General features: G+C 35.9%; 2 non-coding genes across 2 annotated transcripts; both read right to left on the minus strand.

The window, feature by feature from the left end:
• Positions 1-3,301: 3,301 nt before the first annotated feature.
• On the minus strand, positions 3,302-3,375 carry TRNAW-CCA (transfer RNA tryptophan (anticodon CCA)). The gene has a single exon. It is a non-coding gene; the product is annotated as a tRNA-Trp (tRNA).
• A 139-nt stretch (positions 3,376-3,514) lies between these two features.
• TRNAP-UGG (transfer RNA proline (anticodon UGG)) lies at positions 3,515-3,588 on the minus strand. The gene has a single exon. It is a non-coding gene; the product is annotated as a tRNA-Pro (tRNA).
• Between the last annotated feature and the right edge of the window lie 17,273 nt (positions 3,589-20,861).

Here is a 20,861-nt window from a genome sequence, read left to right on the forward strand (position 1 = left end):
AAAAGGTTCAATTGTACGAAATGAATTTCTAGGTCCCGGGATTTCTTACCATCAAGTTGGTAAAAAGCCTCGATTTATTGGCAATTGCTAGAATTATCTATGATCTATTTTGGAAATCCTTTTTTTGTTTAGACTGCTTTTTGTTTATGAGATGTCTGGAATTCCTTATTTATATCCCATGCAAAAGAAGAGAATCCAAGGCAAAGGCGAGAACAATCAAATTAAAATTTCTTCTTTTTCGGAGGGATTGCAGGTCTTCTTAATCGTCTATTCGGCACAAGAAAAAGCCTTTTTCTTGTGCCGATTCTTCTTGTATCAAAATAAGAATCCTTTTTCTTCCTAATTCGTCAAAGATTACTATTTCTTCTTTATTCGGGTCTGTCTCTTGGACCTCTTTTTCTTTTGCTTAGGTTTAGCCGAGGTAGTGGACAAACAGAGGGGAAGAAAATATGGCGGGGGAAAAATTTCTTGTGATTGTGAGCAAATTGCTTGGCTTGTTTAATTAAGTTCAACTTCAAATTTACAGAAATTTTGCAAAAAAAAAGTAAACTCTTCCATTGAAGGTTTTTTTATTTTTAGGCTAGTTGAATAGTTTTGATTAAGGTTTTATTAGTTTATTACTCGAAACTAAATCAAGGATTTTCAGGATACTTCCTTCGTGGAATAAGATATTGGATCCTCGAGTGATCTCTTTTTCTTGTTGCTTCATAAGAGTGAATCGAATAGATTCAATTCGCGTTATAAGAGTAAAATAAAAATTCCGCGGGTCCTTTCCGCTCTAATCAGATAAAGGGGGGTAAGGACCCGCTAAGCTCCTACTTTTTCATGTTTACAATCTGGTCCCTCCGATTACTATAGAGATGAACCCAATCCAGAATATGAACCATAAAAGAAAACACCTACTAAACCAATCACAGCAATACCAGCTACAGTACCTATCAGCCAAAGAGGAATTCTTCCAGTAGTATCGGCCATTTCCCCTACTTTCCTCCACATTTTATCAATTGGTCATGCTAGAGACAAAAACAGTCATGGGTAGTTATAAGGATGGTATCCTTCCAAATGGGATAAGAGAATTCTTATTAGTCTCTTTCTTTCTCTCAATTGAAGAAGTAATTGGAAAATAAAACAGCAAGTACAAAAATGAGTAATAAACCCCAGTATAGACTGGTACGATTCAATTCAACATTTTGTTCATTCGGGTTTGATTGTGTCATAGTTCTATAGTTGGAATTTGTTTTATCGTTGGATGAACTGCATTGCTGATATTGATCCCAAGAAAAAAACAGTAGGTACAGCTAGTCCGTGAATAGCCAGCCATCGCACTGTAAAAATAGGATAGGTTCGATCTATGGTCATTGAGGGCCTCCTAAAAGGATCTACTAAATTCATCGAGTTGTTCTAAAGAATCAAAACGGTCGGTTATTAACGGAATTCCTTGTCGGCTTTCCGTGAAATACTCGTTTGGCCTAGGACTTCCAAACACGTCATAAGCTAAACCCGTACTGACAAATAACCAACCCGCAATGAATAGGGAAGGTATAGTAATGCTATGAATAACCCAGTATCGAATACTGGTAATAATATCAGCAAAAGAACGTTCTCCCGTGCTTCCAGACATGCTGAACTCCCAAAATTTTTGTACATTCAAAAAAGGAATTGATTCCGTAAAAGATGGGATCGACCAGTAAATAGAAAATTACTGATATTTCATCCTTGTGAGATTGTCAATTTTGTACCAAAGGTGTATTTTGAGTATACCGAATTAGTATAGCTATCCTTCCTATGGCACAGCAATCTGGTTTTGCCTGGTTCCGAAACATAATTACTTTTTTATTTTTTTTTTGTCTATAGGTAAGCTATATGTTATTCAAGGCATCAATAGAAAACCCCATTTTTGTAGGTTCTACTTACTTTTCATTGGCTTCGGAATAATAGAGTAATTCGGAATAGCAGCCAAAATCTTGGGAAAATCTAAGTTAATGATCAATAGGTTTGGATAAATAATTTAGGAAGGATATTCTCATACTGACACAATACAAGGACAAGTATATGTGAAATCTATCCTTTCATAATTCGTAATTCATCCTTGTATTGTTTGTTGGATTAGGTCTAACTTTCTTGACCAAACTGCGAGCGCGGAACTTTACGAGATGAAATAGGGAAAGACAGAAGATAGAATAGAACTTAAAAGGATAATTGAAGTGACTCGTCTTCGAATCTACTTTGGTTGGAGTTCGAAAAAGGAATAAAAATAAAGTAAATTCAAGGAAGAGCTTTCTTTTTTTTTTTTTTTTAACAGCCCCTTGGCAGGTCGTGGAATGCTTTTGTTCTCCTCTTATTCCATATGGAATACAATCAGTTAAAATAAGAAGGAATAGGGGAATATTCGATCGTTCACTCCAAAAAGAGGGTCCTATTGAAAAAGAAATTATCCAAAATAGAAAGAAGTTTTTTTTTTCAAATTCAATTGTTTATTTATCTCTTATTCAAAAATTTCCCTGAAAATTGAATTTCTTTTTTTCATTCAATGGGGTTAGATGATCTAGTTCTTAATATTATTACTTTACTCAATTGACAAATTCCACAACAAATCTCTTGATTCGGAATTAGGGACTCATGTATCATCTGATGAATCCACTTTCTTTTACACTTCTGTATCTTACTCTATCTTGTTTTTTAGTATTATCTAAAATAACTGATGAATTATGAATTTTCCATAACTTAGGTAAATGCTTTACCAACATATGTAGTGTAGTAAAAAAAAATAAATGGAATTTAACTCTTTCATGCTTACTTTAACTAGTTATTTTGGTTTTCTACTGGCTGCTTTAACTATAACCCCAGCTCTATTTATTGGCTTGAACAAGATACGCCTTATTTGAATTGACTGAATAATTATAATTCAGAAAAGAAAAATCTTTCTTTGGGATTCCTGGCATTCTACGACTCTTTTCCAGACTAATTAGGAATTCTTTTCTTGGTCATTGAGATTCGTGGATAATTTAGAGTACTATTTAGGGATAGATCGTACCTCTTTTTTTATCCCCTCGAACAAATCGAAATGATTGAAGTTTTTCTATTTGGAATCGTCTTAGGCCTAATTCCTATTACTTTAGCGGGATTATTCGTGACTGCGTATTTGCAATACAGGCGTGGGGATCAGTTGGATCTTTGATTGAGTCATTTTTTTTTTTTGATTGACCTCCTCCAGACCAGAGAGGAGGTCAAATTGAAATTGGAGTTACAATTCAATTTTGTTAAGTTATTTTACTCTGCTTCGACATAAAATAGATGGAATCACGCTCTGTAGGATTTGAACCTACGACATCGGGTTTTGGAGACCCGCGTTCTACCGAACTGAACTAAGAGCGCTTTCATTCATTCAAAAAGAAAATCTTTTTCTATTCCTAATGTATCTCACGTACGTATAGTCTCCACAAATTCAAGTTATACCCACTTTACTTTAATTGATCTCGTCGCTACTGCCTATAAAGAAGAAAGAAGTAATAGGTAGGGATGACAGGATTTGAACCTGTGACATTTTGTACCCAAAACAAACGCGCTACCAAGCTGCGCTACATCCCTTTTCCAAATTAAATTGTTGTACAATGCCATTGTACACAATTCCTGTCTTCTTTTCCACATCATAATTTTCTTCTTCTTTCTTTCTCTATCTATATATAGAACCCTCGTGTCATTTCTTCTTTTTGGTCTCATATAATTAAGGAATTATATACTATATAAAATCCAATATAATTTCGCCTATAAAAGAAGGATTACTTTTCCTTGGTAATATATAGGAAGAAGGGGTCATCTTTTTCTTTTTTAGGGATAGGAAAATTTCGTCGATATGGTTCATTTTATATATAGCATAACAATCTTGGGCAAGAGTTTATGATCATATATGTATTCCAACAAGGAAGGAGGATTTTCAATGCGGGATATAAAAACATATCTCTCTGTAGCACCCGTGCTAAGTACTCTATGGTTTGGTGCTTTAGCAGGTTTATTGATAGAAATTAATCGTTTATTCCCAGATGCTTTGTCATTCCCTTTTTTTTAATTCTAGTTATTGCTATGGGAGGGATAGATTTCTTCGTGATATGACAAAATTTGATCCTTTTCAATCTTTTTTTAGTATCGGAAGGAAAAAGAAAGAAAAGATGGATTGGGTTGAACCTCAGAGTCATTAAAAATTTGGTAAACCCCATTTTTGAAAATAGAAATTCAATTTAAAGGGGTACCCAAGCTAAATAAGGCCTCAGAAATCAGAGCATAGAAAAGGCGGGGCTGGCTAATTAAATGAAAGGATTTCGAACCAAAATCTTTGCTAATTCGACAAGGATTGTATTCTTTAATTATTTCTCTATTTTTTATTACTTAATTAAAGAATAAAAAAAAATTATTCTAATGAATTTTATTCTTCTTCTTCGGATTCAAAATAGAAGAATAAAAGAATAAGTAGAAGAATTAAGTTAAGTCAATCCAAAAAGAAAAGGAGGTTCATGGCCAAGGGAAAAGATGTTAGAATCAGAGTTATTTTGGAATGCATCAGTTGTGTTCGAAAAGGTGCCAATGAGGAATCGACGGGGATTTCTAGATATAGTACTCAAAAGAATCGCCACAATACACCCGGACAATTAGAATTCAAAAAATTTTGTCGTTATTGTCGCAAGCATACGACTCATCACGAAATAAAGAAATAGGAACATCGTGTGTTTGATCTTTCCAAACAACAGAAAGAGTAAGAACTTCATATTTAATATATAAAGAAAACATAGTATAGAATACAAAATACAAATCAACTCATCTGATTTCCGGTAGATATTATTTCATATGTATAGAGGGTATTCATATACTATAATATGAATCAAATAAGATATGGATCAAAGAAAAACTACTTCTTCTGGATCCTAAATTAATAAAATAAAGAAGTGAATTTTCAAATTTTCAAATTTTAAATAAGGAATAAATCATGTATACATCTAAACAACCTTTTCTTAAATCTAAGCAACCCTTTAGTAAATCCAAGCAAACTTTTAATAAATCCAAGCAACCCTTTCGTAAATCCAAGCAAACTTTTCGTAAATTCAAGCAACCTTTTCGTAAATCTAAACAACCTTTTCGTAGGCGTCCCCGGATTGGCCCGGGAGATCGAATTGATTATAGAAACATGAGTTTAATTAATAGATTTATTAGTGAACAAGGAAAAATATTATCGAGACGAATAAATAGATTAACCTTGAAACAACAACGATTAATTACTCTTGCTATAAAACAGGCTCGTATTTTATCTTTCTTACCGTTTCGTAACTATGAGAACGAAAAGCAATTTCAAGCCCAGTCAATTTCAATAATTACAGGTTCTAGACCCAGAAAAAATAGACATATTCCTCAATTAACGCAAAAGTACAATTCCAATCGAAACTTAAGAAACAACAACCAAAATTTAAGAAACAACAACCGGAACTTAAGTTCCGATTGTTGATGTTTTATTCGAATTCGAAAGGGCCAGACCTATATATATTATAAAGAAAGTAATCCAGCTCGTTGATTCCTACCACTTAATCTTAATTTATTGTATCTTCCCGGAGTTCCCTCTCCGGGAATTCATCTTTTATTATTCCAGTATATTACTTTATTTATACCTTTAATTGATGATCTTTATTTTATTGGAAATCGTGTAAAGATTATTTGGATTTGATACAGCTACTTGTGCAAGCATTTTACGATTAAGAATCAATTTCTTCTTGTACAGGTTGTGTATTAATTTACTATAACTATCGAATACTTTATATACCCGCGTTGCTGCGTTTATCCGAGTGATCCACAAACGACGAAAATCCCTCTTTTGCCTACCTCTATCTCGATGAGAGGAAACAAAAGCTCTTTTTACCTGTTGGGTAATCATTCGATTAAGTCTTAAATGAGCCCCTCTAAAGTTTGAGGCAAATGAACGCATTTTTGTTCGTCGTCTCCGGGCTATATATCCTCGCGGAACTCTGGTCATTGAATCAAATTAACCTTAATGAATAACTAATGATTTCTCTTCTTTTAGCCACCCTTTTTCTCATTAATAACAAAACTAATTATTCCGATATATAAAATATTAATTCCAATGGCTTTTGCTATAGTAACCTTCCCAACCACGATTTTTTATTCCACTCCGTTCAGTTATTTCTATACGAAATAACAAATTCATTCTAATAATACTAAAAAAAATAGTGGGTTCCATCGTTTCTATGGTTCCCTTTTAAACGGTGAGGCCCTCTCTATACACCGGAGCCCTTTCTTTCATCAAAAGGTATTGCGAACTTGTATAGTCCACATTCTTTGGCTCTACCTATCCATTATAGAGTAAATAGCTCTTTTCACAATAAGAGTTATCCATACAGTGACGGTATTTAATTATGAAAGTTGGCTAAGTAGCTGACCCTGTTAGTCCGTTCTTTTAAGATAAAGGAGCATAAGCCTTTTTCTTTTTATTACTATTTCCTCCGCTTAATGGATAACCATTTGCTACCAATGGGAGAATTGCTTCTTATTTCCAATTTAGATAATTGGATTTGCACCAAAGGAAACCATAAATTCCATATACCATAGAAATCTAGGATAGAGAAGCTATATCCTATTCATTGGTACTAATCATGGATACTTCAATTTTTTTTATATTTGTTTGAAGTCATGATCTGAACGAGTCGCACATACACCCTAGCACATGTTCCTCGACGCTGAGGGCATCCTTTAAGCGCGGCCGTTTTTCGAGCATTTCGTATTGGCTGTCTTGCGTTTCTAATAAGTTGTTTAACCGTCGGCATGTTGTATGTATATAGAAAAAAATGGATTGGTTTAGATCCATCTTAACCTGATGATTGCTCATCATGAAGTCTTTCTATTTTCTATTAAATCGAGGAAAACACGAATTTAGCTGTGAAATAACTTTACAAGAAATCCGGACACTACCAATCCTTAAACATTTCTGGAAACCACACTGGATCAGTATCGCAGTGCTTGTCAATCATTTCATCCCCTACAATATCGACAAGTCCATAAGCTTTGGCTTCGTCTGCTGACATAAAAACATCCCTTTCCATGTCTTCGGATACAACCCAAAAAGGCTTGCCTGTTCTTACTGCATAAACCCTTGTGATCATTTCGCGAACTTTGTGTAACTCTTCTACTTCTAGTAAAAATTCTGGTGTCCTTGCCCGATAATAAGCACTAGCAGGTTGGTGAAGCATAATCCTCGCGTGAGGGAATGCTATACGCTTGGTGGGTTCTCCTCCAAGCAGAATGAAGGACGCCATGGAGGCGGCTATTCCGAGGCATATTGTATATATATCTGGTGTCACCGTTTGCATCGTATCAAAAATAGCCATTCCTGAGATTAGCCACCCGCCTGGGGAGTTTATAAACAAAAAAATATCACTAATTCCATCTTCTATACTCAGATATACCATGAGACCTGTAATATGATTCGTGATCTCGCAACGAATCTCTTGACCTAAAAAAAGTGTCCTTTCTCGATACATAACATTGTATAAGTCAACCCAAGTCGCTTCTTCATCTCCAGGAATCCGGTAAGGTACTTTTGGAACACCAATGGGCATATTAGATTAATATTATTAAATTTAAGTAAGAAAACCACACTTTAATATGGAAACGTAAGAATGGAACAGAAAGAAAGAATCCGCAGTTTATTGTCTTAATTTTTATTCTTATTCTATATGAATATTATAGATTCTATTAATACGTAGATTGAAAGGTTATACATATAAGGAATGTAAGACAGATTGAATAAAGAAAAGGGAATGGGTGATTTGAATGCTAAACAAAGAGGGGTAGCGATCTATTCTTCGTTTTTTCCAAATTGGCCAAGTTACCCATTGCATATTGGCACTTATCGAGTATAGAATAGATCTGCTTCTCTTTCTTCTTATGAACAGAATTGGCTTCTTATTTTTAATGGAATGAAATAAATATTCGCGCTTTCTGACACAGAATCCCCTAGAAGGGTTAGGTACATAGGATATGGATAGTCTTTTTCAATGCGATAAAATAAAGCGACATCGTGTCTATTTTTCTTTGCTAAAGGGGTATTTCCATGGGTTTGCCTTGGTATCGTGTTCATACTGTCGTATTGAATGATCCGGGTCGATTGCTTGCGGTGCATATAATGCACACAGCTCTAGTTTCTGGTTGGGCTGGCTCAATGGCTTTATACGAATTAGCAGTTTTTGATCCCTCTGATCCTGTTCTGGATCCAATGTGGAGACAAGGTATGTTCGTAATTCCCTTCATGACTCGTTTAGGAATAACGGATTCGTGGGGTGGTTGGAGTATTTCAGGAGGAACTGTAACAAATCCGGGTATTTGGAGTTATGAAGGTGTGGCAGGTACGCATATTGTGTTTTCTGGCTTGTGTTTCTTGGCAGCGATCTGGCATTGGGTATATTGGGACCTAGAAATATTCTCTGATGAGCGGACGGGAAAACCCTCTTTGGATTTGCCCAAGATCTTTGGAATTCATTTATTTCTTGCAGGGGTGGCTTGCTTTGGCTTTGGGGCATTTCATGTAACGGGTTTGTATGGTCCTGGGATATGGGTATCCGATCCTTATGGACTAACTGGAAAAGTACAAGCTGTAAATCCAGCGTGGGGTGCAGAAGGTTTTGATCCTTTTGTTCCGGGGGGAATAGCTTCTCATCATATTGCTGCGGGTACATTGGGTATATTAGCGGGCTTATTCCATCTTAGTGTCCGTCCGCCTCAACGTCTATATAAAGGATTACGTATGGGCAATATTGAAACTGTACTTTCCAGTAGTATCGCTGCTGTTTTTTTTGCAGCTTTCGTAGTTGCTGGAACTATGTGGTATGGGTCAGCAACGACCCCAATCGAATTATTTGGGCCTACTCGTTATCAGTGGGATCAGGGATACTTTCAGCAAGAAATATATCGAAGAGTTAGCAATGGTTTAGCCGAAAATCTTAGTTTATCAGAAGCTTGGTCTAAAATTCCCGAAAAATTAGCCTTTTATGATTATATTGGTAATAATCCGGCAAAAGGGGGATTATTCAGAGCAGGCTCAATGGACAATGGGGATGGAATAGCTGTTGGATGGTTAGGACATCCCGTCTTTAGAGATAAAGAAGGACGTGAGCTTTTTGTACGCCGTATGCCTACTTTTTTTGAAACATTTCCGGTTGTTTTGGTAGATGAGGAGGGAATTGTTAGAGCAGACGTTCCTTTTAGAAGAGCAGAATCCAAATATAGTGTTGAACAAGTAGGTGTAACGGTGGAGTTCTATGGTGGCGAACTTAATGGAGTAAGTTATTCTGATCCTGCTACTGTAAAAAAATATGCGAGGCGTTCTCAATTAGGGGAAATTTTTGAATTAGACCGGGCTACTTTGAAATCTGATGGTGTTTTTCGCAGCAGTCCAAGGGGTTGGTTCACTTTTGGTCATGCTACCTTTGCTTTGCTCTTCTTTTTCGGACACATTTGGCATGGCGCTAGAACATTGTTCCGAGATGTTTTTGCTGGTATTGATCCAGATTTGGATGCTCAAGTGGAATTTGGAACATTCCAAAAAGTGGGAGATCCAACTACAAGGAAACAGGCAGTTTGATACACATTGTTATAGTATCTTTCACCTCTCTTTTTTGATTTGACATGGGAAACATCTCCCATCCTTTCTTTGACTCTTTTTCTTTCTTTATATGGGAAATTATCCCAAATGACAAATGAATAGGTGTGGAAGTTATAATTGTAAATAAACCAGGATCGAATCTATGGAAGCATTGGTTTATACGTTCCTTTTAGTTTCGACTTTAGGGATAATTTTTTTCGCTATCTTCTTCCGAGAACCACCTAAGGTTCCACCAACTCCAACTAAAAGAATAAAATAATTTCATTTAAGTAAGAAGTCCCCCTATCTGGGAGACTTCTTACTTAAATTAGTCTCCGTGTTCTTCGAATGGATCTCTTAATTGTTGAGAGGGTTGCCCAAACGCGGTATATAAGGCATACCCAGTAAAGCTTACAAGTAAACCAGATATGGAGATGGCGACTAAAGTTGCTGTTTCCATTTTTATAGAATTTCAAGATTACAATGGATCTACGAAAAGATCGTGTATTTACAACTACAACGGAATAGTATACAAAGTCAACACCAATGATTAAATAGAATTTATGGCTACACAAACCGTTGAAGATAGTTCTAAACCTAGGCCAAAACGAACTGGTGCAGGTAGTTTACTGAAACCCTTGAATTCGGAATATGGGAAAGTCGCCCCGGGTTGGGGGACTACTCCTTTTATGGGGATCGCAATGGCTTTATTCGCTATATTCCTATCTATCATTTTAGAAATTTATAATTCTTCCGTTTTACTGGACGGAATTTTAACCAATTAGGTTTCTACTAACTAAAACTAGGAAGTCAGAGTTTTTCCATCCAAAAAAGCCTTTCTAGTTTAAGATCTACATTTCTAGATATTATGGTAGTTCGACCGCGGAATTTTTTTGTTTCGGTATCTCTGGAATATGAGTGTGTGACTTGTTAGAATTGATCCTATTGATAATACATAGAAAGGGCCTGTTATCTCTATCAAGATGATTCTAATTCGTCAGATATTATTTATTCTAGTATCTGGAACACGAAATAGATAGAGTGGATCAAAAAAAAATGGAACTATGATTCATACTCACTATTAAGACCTCGCAACCAGACTGAAAAATTCAAGTAGTTCTTAAATAAAAATAAAAAAGAAATTTTCTTCCTTCCAATTTTGTTTGCCCAAAAGACAACTTTTTTTCTCTCGATTTTGTCGAGTCATTACACTGATTCAATAAATGATTATCAAGCGGTTCTTATTCGAAGAACCCTTGCCTTTTGTTTAGCTTGAGACTAAATCATCGTGGCTCTAGTATGAATCTAAGGTTTTAATTGAACTGATTCATAGGATCTCAACAAGATAATTTCTATATTACGCATAAAAAAACAAATCCTTTATAGGGAAGAGAAAAGTCAAGAAGCCTCTAATGACCAACATAAGGGAAAGGAAGAAAGAAAGACGCGCCAACTTGAGATTTTTTGGCATTATCATCACAAAGAAGATATTCCGGATTTTTCTTATTTGATATCTTCAAGGCAAATCGACCCAATTCAGTGGCTGATGAAGTTTTGAACCTTTTTTCTAATATTCGTTGAAAATTTTTGTGTTTCTGCTTGAGCCGTACGAGATGAAATTTTCATATACGGCTCTTAGAGGGGGACTCGGGTTAGTTACCTATCTCAATAAAGTATATGATTGGTTTGAGGAACGTCTTGAGATTCAGGCAATTGCAGATGATATAACTAGTAAATATGTTCCTCCCCATGTCAACATATTTTATTGTTTAGGGGGAATTACACTTACTTGTTTTCTAGTACAAGTCGCTACCGGTTTTGCTATGACTTTTTACTACCGACCAACCGTTACAGAGGCTTTTTCCTCGGTTCAATACATAATGACCGAGGCCAACTTTGGTTGGTTAATCCGATCAGTTCATCGATGGTCAGCAAGTATGATGGTTTTAATGATGATCCTGCATGTATTTCGTGTGTATCTCACAGGGGGATTTAAAAAACCCCGCGAATTAACTTGGGTCACAGGTGTGGTTTTGGCTGTTTTGACTGCATCATTTGGTGTAACTGGTTATTCTTTGCCTTGGGATCAAATTGGCTATTGGGCAGTCAAAATTGTGACAGGTGTACCTGACGCCATTCCGGTAATAGGATCGCCTTTAGTGGAGTTATTACGCGGAAGTGCTAGTGTGGGCCAATCCACTTTGACTCGTTTTTATAGTTTACATACCTTTGTACTGCCTCTGCTTACTGCCGTATTTATGTTAATGCACTTTCCAATGATACGTAAGCAAGGTATTTCGGGTCCTTTATAGGGAAGGCATATCATAGAGAATTATAATTATCATATATCATATCGGGTAGGTTTTGGTATTTCATTGCTACAAGCATGGGTTATTGTAAAATAACACATGTCATTTGGATACTTCTCTTCAACTCCAAAGTATTTTTATACAATACAAATAGTTGAAGTTAATTTTACGAAAGAAAAAAGGCGGATTATGGGAGTGTGTGACTTGAATTATTGATTTGGCCATGCAGATAAAGAATTGGATCTGCCACATTAGAATTCACAACCAAAGGTGTCTCCGCATCCAATCAACATGTAAGTCCCCTACCTAGGAAGGATAGGCTGGTTCACTTGAGGAGAATATCTTCTATGATCATACCGCAACCATGTCATCCATGAACAGGCTCCGTAAGATCCCATAGAGTAGAAATGGAATAAGTCATGTGACATGATCCAGTTCTCTATTTATTACACTTACCTTTTTATTATAGTATGGAAATGCATTCATTTTCTTTGCATCGATTGTGATCCGCAATACTATCGGAGTAAAAGAAGGGATCTAAGGAAGAATGTAGGCTAAACTTTTTGATTTTTTATTAGTAACAAGTAAATATTTTGTTTGGAGGTAAGAAACTTGCGATATTGAGGGGATAAATACCAACTAATCAAGAGACATGAGACAATCCACAAAGCAATTGATCATGATCAAATTTGTAAGCCCACTTGGATATTGAGCATTTACCCATAAGAATAGGATTATTTTCAATGAGTAGTTGTAGGTGCAACTTCGGAAAAGAGAATCTGATAAAGCTTTTCTTGCCTAGAGTCATTGAGTCATTATAAACCTTAATTCTATTAAGGATCTTCCGCGGTCTTATTTCTTTCACTCTTGCTCGAGCCGGATGATGATAAATTCTCATGTCCGGTTCCTTTGGGGGATGGATCCTAAAGAGTTCACCTATCCCAATAACAAAGAAACCAGACTTAAATGATCCTGTATTAAGAGCTAAATTAGCTAAAGGGATGGGACATAATTATTACGGGGAACCCGCATGGCCCAACGATCTTTTATATATTTTTCCAGTAGTAATTCTAGGTACTATTGCATGTAATGTAGGTTTAGCGGTTCTCGAGCCATCAATGATTGGTGAACCGGCAGATCCGTTTGCAACTCCTCTGGAAATATTACCCGAGTGGTACTTCTTTCCCGTGTTTCAAATACTCCGTACGGTACCCAATAAGTTATTGGGCGTTCTTTTAATGGTTTCTGTGCCAACAGGCTTATTGACAGTACCTTTTCTAGAGAATGTCAATAAATTCCAAAATCCATTTCGCCGCCCAGTAGCTACGACCGTTTTTTTAATCGGTACTGTAGTAGCTCTTTGGTTAGGTATTGGAGCAACATTACCCATTGATAAATCATTAACTTTAGGTCTTTTTTAGATATTTTTTGATTCATTCAACCGTGAAGTACCATAGGTATCTAGGAAATAGTTACTTCCAAGTGAATCTTCCCTAGATACCTAAAATCCATTTTATTATGATCCATTTCGCGAAAATATAGATTGTACCAAAGATGCTAAATTGTTTTCTTTTTATTCTAACTCGAAAAAGAAGAAGAAAAAAAATTGCAATGGATTTAAAACGAGAGTTTATTCTTAAGTAAATCAATTGGGAGATGCTTCTCTAGAGTGTCCCATATATGTTTTCTATCTTCCATACGAAAACTGTCAATTCTCAGAAGATCTTCTTCAGTCTTACTCAAAAGGTCCAATAGTGTATGTATATTGGCCCTTTTTAGACAATTATACGTTCTAGAAGTCAATTCTAATTGATCAATAAAAATACAATTCAATGGAATTCCTTTTTTGTTTTTCTTTAGATTAGTTAATCTTTTTTGAAAAGTAAAAAGGGGTGGAGTAAACCTGTTTTTATTTTCTTCGAAACTAGCGCCCTCTTCCTCCGCGTGTAGAAAAGGAAGAAATAAATCAATCAAATTACGAGAAGCCTCATAAAGTGCTTCCTTAGGGGTTAAACTTCCATTAGTCCATATTTCTAGAAAAAGTATCTCGTGTTTTTCATTTCCATTCCCACAAGAAAAAATACTATAATTCACATTTCGAACAGGCATGGATACAGCATCTATAGGATAACTTCCATCTTGATAGTTCTTTCTGAGTTCTGTCTGATATCCACGATCTCTCTTGATCTGTAAATCAATACAGAAATCAATGGGCTCTGTCAAGTTAGCTATAGGTTGTGCCGTATCAACGATTTCTACGGAAGGCGGTAAGATGATATCTTGAGCAGTTATGTATCTAGGACCTTTGACGCAAATGGATGCGTCTCTAACTCCATAGAGATTACTTCTCAATACAATTTCTTTCAAATTTAGTAAAATTTCTTGTACGGATTCTTCAATACCTGCTATTGTAGAATACTCGTGCGGCACGCTCCCAAATTTTGCACGTGTGATACATGTTCCTTCTATTTCTCCAAGTAAAGCTCTTCGCAAGGCAATACCGACGGTGTCCGCTTGACCTTTTCTAAGCGGGGACAGAATGAAACGACCATAATAAAGGCGCTTACTATCTACTCTTGATTCAACACACTTCCACTGTAGTGTTTGAGTGGATCCTGCTACCTCCTCTCGAACCATAATAGACTAGTATTATTATTTTATCATTGAATCGTTTATTTCTCTTGAAATGAAAGTTGAAAGCGGGTTAATTCTTTTACAGACGTCTTTTTTTAGGCGGTCGACATCCATTATGCGGCATAGGTGTTACATCGCGTATACAACTTAATCGCACACCACTTTTAGCAATGGCTCGTAATGCGGCATCTCTTCCACTACCAGCGCCCTTTACCATAACTTCTGCTCGTTGCAAACCTACTGTACGAATAGCATCTACTGCTGTTCTTTGACCAGCATAGGGTGATGCTTTTCTTGAGCTTTTGAATCCACAAGTACCGGCCGAGGACCAAAAAACCACCCGACCTTGTGGGTCTGTAACAGTTATAATGGTATTGTTGAAACTAGCTTGAACATGAATAACCCCTTTTGTTATTCTACGTGCACTCTTCCGTAAACTAAAACGTGCATTCCTACGTAAACCAATACGCACTTTCTTACGTGAACCAATTTTTGGTATAGCTTTTGCCATATTTTATTATCTCATAAATATGAGTTAGAAATAAAAAAAAGAAAAAAAGATACAAAGATATCCGTTTCAGGGTAAAATAAACCCTTTACTTTAATTATTTTAAATGAAATTATTTTATTTGGAATTGGAACATTTCCGCGGGTACTTTTTTTTACTTTTTAGAAAGTAAAGTTCTTTTTCGAAAGATTACCCCTGTCTTTGTTTATGCTTCGGATTAGAGCAAATGACTCTAATTCGTCCACGCCTACGAATCAGTCGACATTTTGTACAAATTTTACGAACGGAAGCTCTTATTTTCATATTTCCGTATCCTTTTTTAAACTATGAATCTAATCTTTTGGAAAAAATAAGTCTCTTCGCTTGAATTTTAGAACTTAGAATTTATTACCCTAGAAAAAAAAAGAAAAACCTAATCCTTTGAATCTTTGGTATCCTTCAAATCTTCGCTATCCTTCAAATCTTCGCTATCCTTCGAGTCTTCGATACGCTTCGAATCCTTATGGGGAAGTCTATAAATTATACGTCCCTTGCTTGAATCATAACGACTTACTTCAATTTTGACCCTATCCCCCATCAGTATTCGTATAGAACTAGACCGTATCTTTCCTGAAATATAGCCTAGGATGATGGTGTCATTCTCTAGCCGAACGCGGAACATTCCATTGGGTAGGGCTTCCGTAACTAAACCTTCGAAAGTTACTTTTGCTTCTCTCGGGTTTTTTTTTTCTCTCCTATTTTTTTTTTCTGTCATATTTTTTTTCTCCTATTTTTCTATTTTTATTTTAAAAATAGGAAGGGCGAGATAGAATTCGAGCACTATAGGCGGGGCGATTACCATATATAACATAAGACTTCTCCCCCAATTCTGTTTAGTCGAGCTTCTCGATCTGTCATTATTCCTCGAGAAGTAGAAAGAATAGCAATTCCCATTCCACCCAAAACTTTAGGAATTCCTTGATAGTTGGTATAAATTCGTAAGCCGGGTCGGCTGATACGCTTTAAAAAGGTTCTTGTTCTATATATTCCTTTTATAGTCTTTCTCTTTTGATGTCGCAAAGTTGAAACCAAGAAATATCTGTTACGTTCCTGATGTTTCCGAACACTTTCAATAAAACCCTCTCGTAGAAGTATTTTAACAATGTTTTCGGTAATATTTGTAGATACTACTCGAACTGTTCCTTTTTTATTCATGTCCGCATTTCTTATAGAGGTTAGTAAATCAGCAATAGTGTCCTTGCCCATAAGACTCTAATTCTAGGTTCCTCCTAATTTTTCTATAATCAACATGTTTTCTTTTTTTTTTTTTCATTTTGGATTTTAAAACATATACGTAAAACACAATCTACTAAATTAATTCTTTGGTCTCAATTTCGCCTACTAGTATTTATAATACTTCAGGAGCTAATGAAACTATTTTGGTAAAATTCAATTCTCTCAATTCCTCGGCAATCGCGCCAAAAACTCGAGTTCCTTTTGGATTGCCTTTTTGATCAATTATAACCGCAGCATTGTCATCATAGCGGATTATTATACCGTCTTCGCATTTGAACTCTTTACATGTACGTACAATTACAGCTCGAATTACTTCGGATCTTTCTAGAGGCATTTGGGGCAATGCGTCTTTGATTACAGCAACAATAACATCACCAATACGAGCATATCGCTGATTACCAGCAGCTCCTATGACTCGAATACACATCAATTTTCGAGCTCCACTATTATCTGCTACATTTAAAAGGGTCTGAGGTTGAATCATATTATTTTGATTTCAATTTGTTATTTCAATGCAAAAGGATGAAAGAAATATTGTCTTTCCAGAAAGAAAAACCGAGCATTTTTTTTTATCTTCCATACCCCTTTTAGGGTTCTATATCTCTAATCGAATAAATTGACTTCGTATGGGCATTTTACTGGCAGCTATGGAGATAGCTGCTCTAGCTACAGTTTCAGATACTCCCCCCATTTCATAAAGTATACGACCAGGTTTAACAACGGATACCCAATATTCGGGGGACCCCTTTCCCGAGCCCATACGTGTTTCCGTGGGTCTTAGTGTAACCGGTTTGTCGGGAAATATACGTACCCATATTTTTCCACCACGACGTGCATATCGTGTTATTGCTCTTCGTCCTGCTTCTATCTGTCTCGCCGTGATCCAAGCGGGTTCAAGTGCTTGAAGAGCATATCTACCAAAACAAATACGATTGCCTCGGCAGGATTTTCCTTTCATTCTTCCTCTATGTTGTTTGCGAAATCTGGTTCTTTTGGGGTTATAGTCGATGGTTCTCTTTCTTAGTTCCATCTCTACTGCAAAACTGGACATGAGAGTTTCTTCTCATCCAGCTCCTCGCGAATGGAATCAGAAAGCATGTAAATTTCTCTAATTCATAATATTCCAAAATATTACGGTACGGATAGATACACATTAATAGATAATAGAAAAAGTTCGGTTTTTTTTATATTGAATTTGTTAAAACAGAAAAATATAATATATAGTCAAAAAAGAAGATCTAGAATATATCCAGATGTGTGTGTATATTTATCTAAATTCTATATTTATAGATAATGTAATCCTTCTTAAAAAAATCCTTATTTTTACTCTTATTGAATCGCGGTAAAGTATTCTAATTCAATAAGAATTTCGCGGGCGAATATTTACTCTTTCCTGTCTTATTTGTTAATTTATAAACTTACCAAATAAGACAATTTTTTTGGTTTGTTCCGCCATCCCACCCAATGAAGTGTTAGGATTCTTTTCAATAAAATCCTATGGAATCATAGGTTCTGTCGTTCCCACTGCTTCTCCTTGAATGGTTAGGTCTGAATCCCGCAACGGAGCTTCCAAAAAATTTCTTTCCGAGTTAATTTTCTCAGTTTTATTAACCCGGGCGGCTCTTTATTATTGCTTTAAATTTGTAGTTCTTGTTTCAAGTTACAATTTTTAATTCTCTATTATTTTTATTATATTGATGCTTTATCACATTGCCTTTTATGATGTAATTCATAGACCATACATAGTGGAATCCTATATCTTATTTATTTCCTCTTCCTTCTTTCTATCATCCCTCCCTTTATCCAATCCCTTTAGTTTTGCTTCACAACCTAGAATCCCTTTTCTTTTTTAGAGAAAAAATTGCAGTTGCTACAACTATATGACACATCTACTCATTTATGTTATGATAGAGGTATTTATTCATATAGTGACTGTTTCTTAGTTAGGATCTCGACAATACGAAGCAATAGGTTGGTTATTAGTTAATTTTCTATAATTACTAAGTTTTTTTCTTAAAAAAAAGAAAAAAATAACGAGTCACACACTAAGCATAGCAATTATATTAAATGATTTATCAATTTTCATTAAATCTTATAGAAAGAGGTATAATTTCTTCTTTTGCAGGGATTTCAGGAAAAAAGTCTCTTGTCATTTTTTATTCTATCAATGGACAGAATCCGAAGACAAGATTACTTATTCTTCGTCTACGAATATCCAAATTTTTACACCTAATACTCCATAGATAGTCCGAATTGGATAGCAGCAATAATCAATTTTAGCGCGAATTGTTTGGAGGGGAAGTCTACCCTTTTTAATAGATTCGGCGCGTGCAATTTCTTTTCCTCCGAGACGACCCGCAATTTTTACTTTTACTCCCCTTATATCTGCTTTTTTAGTTAATTCAATGGCTTTTTTCATTGCCTTTCGGAATGAAACTCTATTTTTTAATTGGAAAGCTATATATTCTGCAAGAATGTTAGGCTGTCTATAAGGTTCTTTAACTTTTTCGATAGAAATATTAAATCTCTGGTTTACAGAGTTAATTTCCTTTTGTAGATCTTTCTCTAATTCTTCGATTGCTCCTTTTTTCTTTAATAAATTTGGGAATCCAATATGGATTATGACGTGGATCGTATCGATTTCTTTTTGGATTTCTATATGTGTAATTACTTCGGAACTTGAACCTGAGTCCATTTTTCTATTATGTGTAATTACTTCGGAACTTGAGTCTGATTCTATTTTTCTATTCGAGCCCTTTTTCCTATTCTTTTGTATATAGTTCTTGATACAATCCCTTATTTTTTTATCTTCCTGTAGACCTTCAGAATAATTTTTTGGTTGTGCGAACCAAAAGGAATGGTGTTTTTGGGTTGTACCAAGTCTGAAACCGAGTGGATTTATTTTTTGTCCCATATTTTTCTATTCTATATTTTTTTTACTGGGAATCGAAATCTTAGATGGATCTAAAGGTTATTTAGATTTCTTTACTATATTTAGTACAATTGTTATATGACACATGCTTTTTTTTATGGGGAAACTACGTCCTCGAGCTCGAGGTCTGAATTTCTTCATAATAGTACTCCTACTGACTTCGGCTTTAGTAATAAATAAATTCGCTTTGTCGAAATCCCTATAATGAGTAGCATTTGCGGCTGCCGAATAAACCAACTTTAAGATGGGATAAGATGCTCGATAGGGCATGAGGTTCAGTATCATAACAGTTTCCTCGTAGTAACGCCAGCGAATCTCGTCAAGAACTCTTTGTGCTTTGAAAACAGACATAGGGATACGTTTTTGTGCTTTGAAAACTCTCTCGAACTTAAGTAGACGATCGGTTGGAACTTTCCTTGCGAGTTTCCTTAGCCCACTTTTCTTCTTCTTTATCCTAGGGATATACTTTACTAGTTTGAAACTTGTCATAAATAAGGTTATTCCCCGCCTACCTTTACTTTATTTTGAATCTTTTTTTCTTCTTAATCTTTCTATTCAGAATTCAGTTAACGACGAGATTTAGTATCCTTTCTTGCATTTTCATAACTCGTGAAATGCCGAGTAGGCACGAATTCCCCCAATTTGCGACCTACCATAGGATTTGTTATGTAAATAGGTATATGTTCCTTTCCATTATGAATCGCGATTGTATGGCCAACCATTGTGGGTAGAATGCTAGATGCCCGGGACCACGTTACTATTGTTTCTTTCTCCTCCTTCATATTGACCTTTTCTATCTTTGCCAATAAATGATGAGCTACAAAAGGATTCGTTTTTTTTCGTGTCACAGCTGATTACTCCTTTTTTCCTTTTTAAAGAGTGGCATTCTATGTCCAATATCTCGATCGAAGTACGGAGGTCAGAATAAATAGAATAATGATCAATGGAAAAAAGAAAAAAATCCTTTAGCTGGATAAGGGGCGGATGTAGCCAAGTGGATCAAGGCAGTGGATTGTGAATCCACCATGCGCGGGTTCAATTCCCGTCGTTCGCCCATCGCATTATTGCAAATTCCAAAAATGCAATTTTCCATATTCCTAGTTACGTATTTACTTACGGCGACGAAGAATAAAACTATCGCTATATTTTTTCCTTTTCCTAGTTCTTCTTCCAAGCGCAGGATAACCCCAAGGGGTTGTGGGTTTTTTTCTACCAATGGGAGCTTTCCCTTCACCGCCCCCATGGGGGTGGTCCACAGGGTTCATAACTACCCCTCTTACTACGGGGCGTTTACCTAGCCAACACTTAGATCCGGCTCTACCCAAACTTTTTTGGTTCACCCCAACATTACCCACTTGTCCGACTGTTGCTAAGCAGTTTTGGGATACTAAACGGACCTCCCCAGATGGTAATCTTAAAGTGGCCGATTTACCCTCTTTTGCAATGAGTTTCGCTACAGCACCTGCTGCTCTAGCTAATTGCCCACCCCTTCCACGTGTGATTTCTATGTTATGCATGGCCGTGCCTAAGGGCATATCGGTTGAAGTAGATTCTTCTTTTCTCTCAAAA

Source organism: Triticum urartu, unplaced genomic scaffold (genome assembly GCF_056163025.1).
Source record: "Triticum urartu cultivar PI428250 unplaced genomic scaffold, HENAU_Tu73 scaffold2, whole genome shotgun sequence".
NCBI lineage: Eukaryota > Viridiplantae > Streptophyta > Magnoliopsida > Poales > Poaceae > Triticum > Triticum urartu.